Here is a 6,596-nt window from a genome sequence, read left to right on the forward strand (position 1 = left end):
ACTCCTTTTCCTATTTGGAATCAGTCTATTGTTCCATGTCCAGTTCTAACTGTTGCTTCCTGACCTGCATACAAATTTCTCAAGAGGCAGATCAGGTGGTCTGGTTTCCCATCTCTTTCAGAATTTTCCACAGTTTATTGTGATCCACACAGTCAAAGGCTTTGGCATAGTCAACAAAGCAGAAATAGATGCTTTTCTGGAACTCTCTTGCTTTTTCCATGATCCAGCGGATGTTGGCAATTTGATCTCTGGTTCCTCTGCCTTTTCTAAAACCAGCTTGAACATCAGGAAGTTCACGGTTCACATATTGCTGAAGCCTGGCTTGGAGAATTTTGAGCATTACTTTACTAGCGTGTGAGATGAGTGCAATTGTGTGGTAGTTTGAGCATTCTTTGGCATTGCCTTTCTTTGGGATTGGAATGAAAACTGACTTTTCCCAGTCCTGTGGCCACTGCTGAGTTTTCCAAATTTGCTGGCATATTGAGTGCAGCACTTTCACAGCATCATCTTTCAGAATTTGAAAGAGCTCCACTGGAATTCCATCACCTCCACTAGCTTTGTTCGTAGTGATGCTTTCTAAGGCCCACTTGACTTCACATTCCAAGATGTCTGGCTCTAGGTCAGTGATCACACCATCGTGATTATCTGGGTCATGAAGATCTTTTTTGTACAGTTTTTCTGTGTATTCTCTTCTTAATATCTTCTGCTTCTGTCAGGTCCATACCATTTCTGTCCTTTATCAAGCCCGTCTTTGCCTGAAATGTTCCTTTGGTATCTCTGATTTTCTTGAAGAGATCCCTAGTCTTTCCCATTCTGTTGTTTTCCTCTATTTCTTTGCATTGATCACTGAAGAAGGCTTTCTTATCTCTTCTTGCTATTCTTTGGAACTCTACATTCAGATGTTTATATCTTTCCTTTTCTCCTTTGCTTTTTGCTTCTCTTCTTTTCACAGCTATTTGTAAGGCCTCCCCAGACAGCCATTTTGCTTTTTTGCATTTCTTTTCCATGGGGATGGTCTTGATCCCTGTCTCCTGTACAATGTCACGAACCTCATTCTGTAGTTCATCAGGCACTCTATCAGATCTAGGCCCTTAAATCTATTTCTCACTTCCACTGCATAATCATAAGGGATTTGACTTAGGTCATACCTGAATGGTCTAGTGGTTTTCCCTACTTTCTTCAATTTCAGTCTGAATTTGGCAATAAGGAGTTCATGGTCTGAGCCACAGTCAGCTCCTGGTCTTGTTTTTGCTGACTGCATAGAGCTTCTCCATCTTTGGCTGAAAAGAATATAATCAATCTGATTTCGGTGTTGACCATCTGGTGATGTCCATGTATAGAGTCTTCTCTTGTGTTGTTGGAAGAGGGTGTTTGTTATGACCAGTGCATTTTCTTGGCAAAACTCTTTGCCCTGCTTCATTCCGTATTCGAAGGCCAAACTTGCCTGTTACTCCAGGTGTTTCTTGACTTCCTACTTTTGCATTCCAGTCCCCTATAATGAAAAGGACATCTTTTTTGGGTGTTAGTTCTAAAAGGTCTTGTAGGTCTTCATAGAACCGTTCAACTTCAGCTTCTTCAGCGTTACTGGTTGGGGCGTAGACTTGGATTACTGTGATACTGAATGGTTTGCCTTGGAAACGAACAGAGATCATTCTGTCATTTTTGAGATTGGATCCAAGTACTGCATTTTGGACTCTTTTGTTGACCATGATGGCTACTCCATTTCTTCTGAGGGATTCCTGCCCGCAGTAGTAGATATAATGGTCATCTGAGTTAAATTCACCCATTCCAGTCCATTTCAGTTCACTGATTCCTACAATGTTGACATTCACTCTTGCCATCTCTTGTTTGACCACTTCCAATTTGCCTTGATTCATGGACCTGACATTCCAGGTTCCTATGAAATACTTTTTTTTACAGCATCAGACCTTGCTTCTGTCACCAGTCACATCCACAGCTGGGTATTGTTTTTGCTTTGGCTCCATCCCTTCATTCTTTCTGGAGTTATTTCTCCACTGATCTCCAGTAGCATATTGGGCACCTACTGACCTGGGGAGTTTCTCTTTCAGTATCCTATCATTTTGCCTTTTCATACTGTTCATGGGGTTCTCAAGGCAAGAATACTGAAGTGGTTTGCCATTCCCTTCTCCAGTGGTACATATGTTATAATTAATGAGTTTGCATTGACATATTATTAAGTGTTTTGCCGGAGTCCAACTCCAGCAACCAAGGATTCAACCTGAAGAGATGGACAGTGTCAGCGAATGAGACAGCCTCTCAGTTTTCTATGGACTGCCTGTTTATTTCAAGTTTAAGATTCTCTTTTATACTTTTACAAAAACATTAGGCCAGAGGTTTGACATTTTCAGTTCCCCCTCTCCCAGATTTATTATCTCCATAAATCATTGTTGCTCTTCAAACAGAGTTCCTGCTTCAGTGATTCTCTCCGAATTGGCCTTATCATCTATTATCTACCTCCTCTAATATGTCCTATAGTTAACTTGTGATTACATTGTAGTTCATGCTACATTCCTCAGTTTACTACTTATCTTCCTAAATCCTGTTTGCTTCTAACATCCTGAGCTCACTATCTCTTAAAAAGGCTTCTAGCTATAGTGTCTCTAAAAATTCCTAACTTCTATAAGCTATAGTAAAATATGCTAACTTTACAACATTCCTTAAATCTTTAACTTTTAACAATTTTAATTATTTCTAAGCCCTAAATTCAGTAAGCTCCTTTGCCATAAACATTCTCCTCACAAATAGGCTTCAGATATCAATCCCTCCCATGGCTTCAAGCTATGGCCTATGTGCTCATCCTGGAACACTCTTTTGTAAAAGTCCTTGAACAAATGTTAGTGATTAACTTTATGAATTATTTTCTGAGCACAACTGCAGAAGGCTTTGTGCCTTCTCATGCTCCTCTCAACAACAATAAGCACCTTAATATTCCTTTTCAGTCAACTCAGCTGAGGAGAGGAAAAGACAAGTCAGAATTACAAGGCCTAACTCCTTCATCCTGGGATCCATGCCTGCGGAATGAAGAGAGGGGTCTGGGGACCGTGTCTCCATTTTGTCAGTAATGCCTAACATGGTTCCCAACAGTGTTTATTAAGTAGAGCATAACATTTATATCCATCATTGCAATATTTTAAAGAGTAGTTTTACCACCATAGAAATCCTGTTCATCTTTCCTCTCCCCTCCATCAAAATCCATGGCAATTACTGATCTTTTTATTGTCTGCATGGTTTTATCTTTTTCCATAATGTGATACAGTTTGAATCACATGATATCTAGACTTTTCAGACTGGCTTCATTCACTTACACATTTAAGATTCCTCCATGTTTCCTAATGGTTTAATAGCTCATTTATTTTTATTGCTAATATTCCATTGTAAGAATGTACCACAAGTTTGTTTATCCATTTATCTACTGAAAGTCATCTTGGTTGTCTCCATATTTGGCTAATTACAAATAAATCTGCTAAACTCCTTCAAATGCAAGTTTTTCTATGAATAAAGATTTTCAGCTCAAAGAGTTAATATTAATATTAGGAATTTGATTGCCTGATCATATAAAACTACTTTAGCTTTCTAGGAAACTGCCAACTTTCTTCCAAAGTGACTATATCATTTTGCATTTCCACTGGCAAGAAAAGAAAGTTCCGGTTACTCCAAATCCTTGTTAGCATTTGATATTGTCAGGTTTTATTTTGAACCATCCTAATAGGTATGTAGTAATATCACATTGTTTTAATTTGCAAAAATAATGGCATACAATGCTGAACGCTTTTTCATATACTTATTTATCATCTGTGAGGTGTGTCTGTTCTGATCTTTTGCACCATTTTAATATTGAGTTGTTTGTTTTCTTTCTGTTGAGTTTTAACTGTTATTTGTATATTTTGTCTAATAGTTCTTTATCAAATGTGTCTTTTGCAAATATATTCTCACAGTCTTTGGCTTACATTTTAATTACCTTAATGGTGTCTTTTGCAGAGCAAAAAAATTTTAAATTTTGATTAAATGTCATCTGTTTTCCAGTGTCATGACTGAATTGGGCTAGCCCTTCAATGGAGAAATTTCCTGGCTTTGAGGACTCTGGGAAAAAGTCAGCTACGCATTTGCTACCCATACTTGCTCCTGTTGGTTTGCTTTAGAAACCTATTATATTTTGACGTACATGGAAGAACAGAAGGTTTTGTTAAAAACTTACATTTGAAACTCAGCATGACAAATATATAAGTCCCTAAATGGAACATATATAAGTGGCATATATAATTTTATGCTTTTCATGGGAATTTTTTCCAATAACTCAACTGTAATCTGATCATCTGAGTAAAAGCACAGATAATTTCATTTGTGTTCAAGATTTAAATCACTTTGGCTTTTAAAGTAGTTTTTAGAGAGGAACTAAATAATTCACTCTAGAATCTTTTCTTTTTGGATAGTTATAAAGAAATGGGAACTTTAAGATCTAGTAATTGTTTGGACTTTTTCAGGTTTTGTTTTTCCTATTTAATTAATGAAAATTGTTGAAGGTTCACTGTGCCACCCCTTACCTAAATCCCCCAATTTTTTTATGGCAAAAAAAAAAAAAAAGACTTTCATTAATTGGCTATAACTTGCTTTCCTAGCATGATTCACTCCATTTTCACTTTCCTCATACATATTCAGTAATACACAAAGTTTTCAGTTGAACTGTGAACTTTTTCGTGTACTGCTTTGGCTGCCTGAAATGTCCTTTTCACTTCACCTTGATAAATCCAACTTATCCTTCAAGTCCATTTTAATGACCACTTCTAGCCAGAGTAGAAAGAGTAGACACTTCTAGGCAGAACTTAACCCTGTCTCTATTAGCTTTGATAACTTTTTTTTTTTTTTCAAGTTTGTGCTACATTTTTTCCTTGTGCTTTATTTAGCTTTTTTTTTTTTCCCCCACACCAGATGACTTCTGGGATCTTAGTTCCCCAATCAGGGTTTGAACTTGTGCCCTCTTCAGTGGAAAAGTGGAGTCTTAAACACTGCACCGCCAGGGAAGCCCCAGCTCTGAAAACTTTTGATAGTAATTGCTTACCTGTCAGTACTCTCTCCTGGAGAGGCAGCTCCTAAAAGGAAGGGGGCATTTTACTTTTTTTTCATTTTCTGTCTTTTCTGTATTTAGTATAATGTTTTATTCATTGTAGTTGCTCAACAAATGCATGTTGTAATATTAGAGATAGATAAAATATCTCTTGCAATCCTTATCTATTGCTAGAGAAACATCTGGTTGTCTATTGGCTCACAAAGACTTCATGAAGGCCTATCACAGCAGATAAAAATTTCTTTTCAATAATCATTTACTACTTTTATATGACTGAAGAAAAGAGAGTGGATTATTTTTCTCTTCCCTCCAGTTGTGCTACTGATTTAAATAAGTTGTACATGGATGCCAAGTAACATGTAAGATACAACAGCAATTTTTTATTAGATAACTTTAAAAAGCAAAAGAAGAAGTTGCAAGTGATGACTTTTCTCTAGAGATCTTTATATTGGTGACATGATGCTATATGATGCAGTAAATAAATAAAATTTTCTTTGGGAAAAGTGGGTGAAAAGATTCATTTTTGATTAATTTTCTTGTTAATAGATGTCCTTCAAAGTACAACATTGGCCATATGCTTTATCATAATGTGAAAATACAAATAAATGACTTCAGATCTTGCTGCCTCATGATATAGTGCTTAGTACATTAAAGATAATCATAGATACTTAATAAATATTAATTGAGTCAATAGAGTCAAATGAATTAATGAATTTAAGGGAGTTCTTCACATACTACATCCATTTTAAATAAGTGCTACAGGACTATTTTTAGATCATCTTTCTCTTCAAGATATTAATGTGAGGTCAGAAGGGTTTAGATAAGAAGAGAATCATGAACAGTCTTATCTATATTCGGCCATGCTTTGTGGATTGATTAACTTTCATGCAGAATGATGGGGGTGTGTCTGTAAGGACAACTGAATTGGCTGTGCTCATCATGGAGTACGTGTTCAGTTCTATGTCTAGTCTATCTCCAGTCGAGAGGTCCAAAAGGTTGATATGTGGTCATTACTTCACAGAATTGATCCCTTAGTCACAGGGAACATAAAATGACTTTGGAAGAGTAGAAAACCATTGCAGGAAAGAGCTGAAGGTGGGAAGTATGGAAAGTAATTTGATTGATACTTTCCTAATCATTGACTTTCTGAATCATGGACTTCCCTGGTGGCTCAGATGGTAAAGCCTCTGCCTACAGTGTGGAAGACCTGGGTTCAATCCCTGTTTCAGGAAGATCTCCTGGAGAAGGAAGTGGCAACCCACTCCAGCATTCTTACCTGGAAAATCCAATGGATGGAGGTGCCTGGTAGACTACAGTCCATGGGGTCACAAGGAGTCGGGCATGACTGAGCGACTTCACTTTCTTCACTTTTCTTTTACTAATCATTGTCATCAACATTGTCCATCTGACTCAAGTACATTGCTGACCCTTTACCTTCTTGTTTATTTATTCATTCATCTGTTCATTCATTAAACAAATATGAATTGACAAGTATTATATTTCGTGTTTCTTG

The sequence above is a fragment of the Bos indicus x Bos taurus genome, chromosome 2 (assembly GCF_003369695.1).
Source record: "Bos indicus x Bos taurus breed Angus x Brahman F1 hybrid chromosome 2, Bos_hybrid_MaternalHap_v2.0, whole genome shotgun sequence".
In the NCBI taxonomy this organism is placed as follows: Eukaryota; Metazoa; Chordata; class Mammalia; order Artiodactyla; family Bovidae; genus Bos; species Bos indicus x Bos taurus.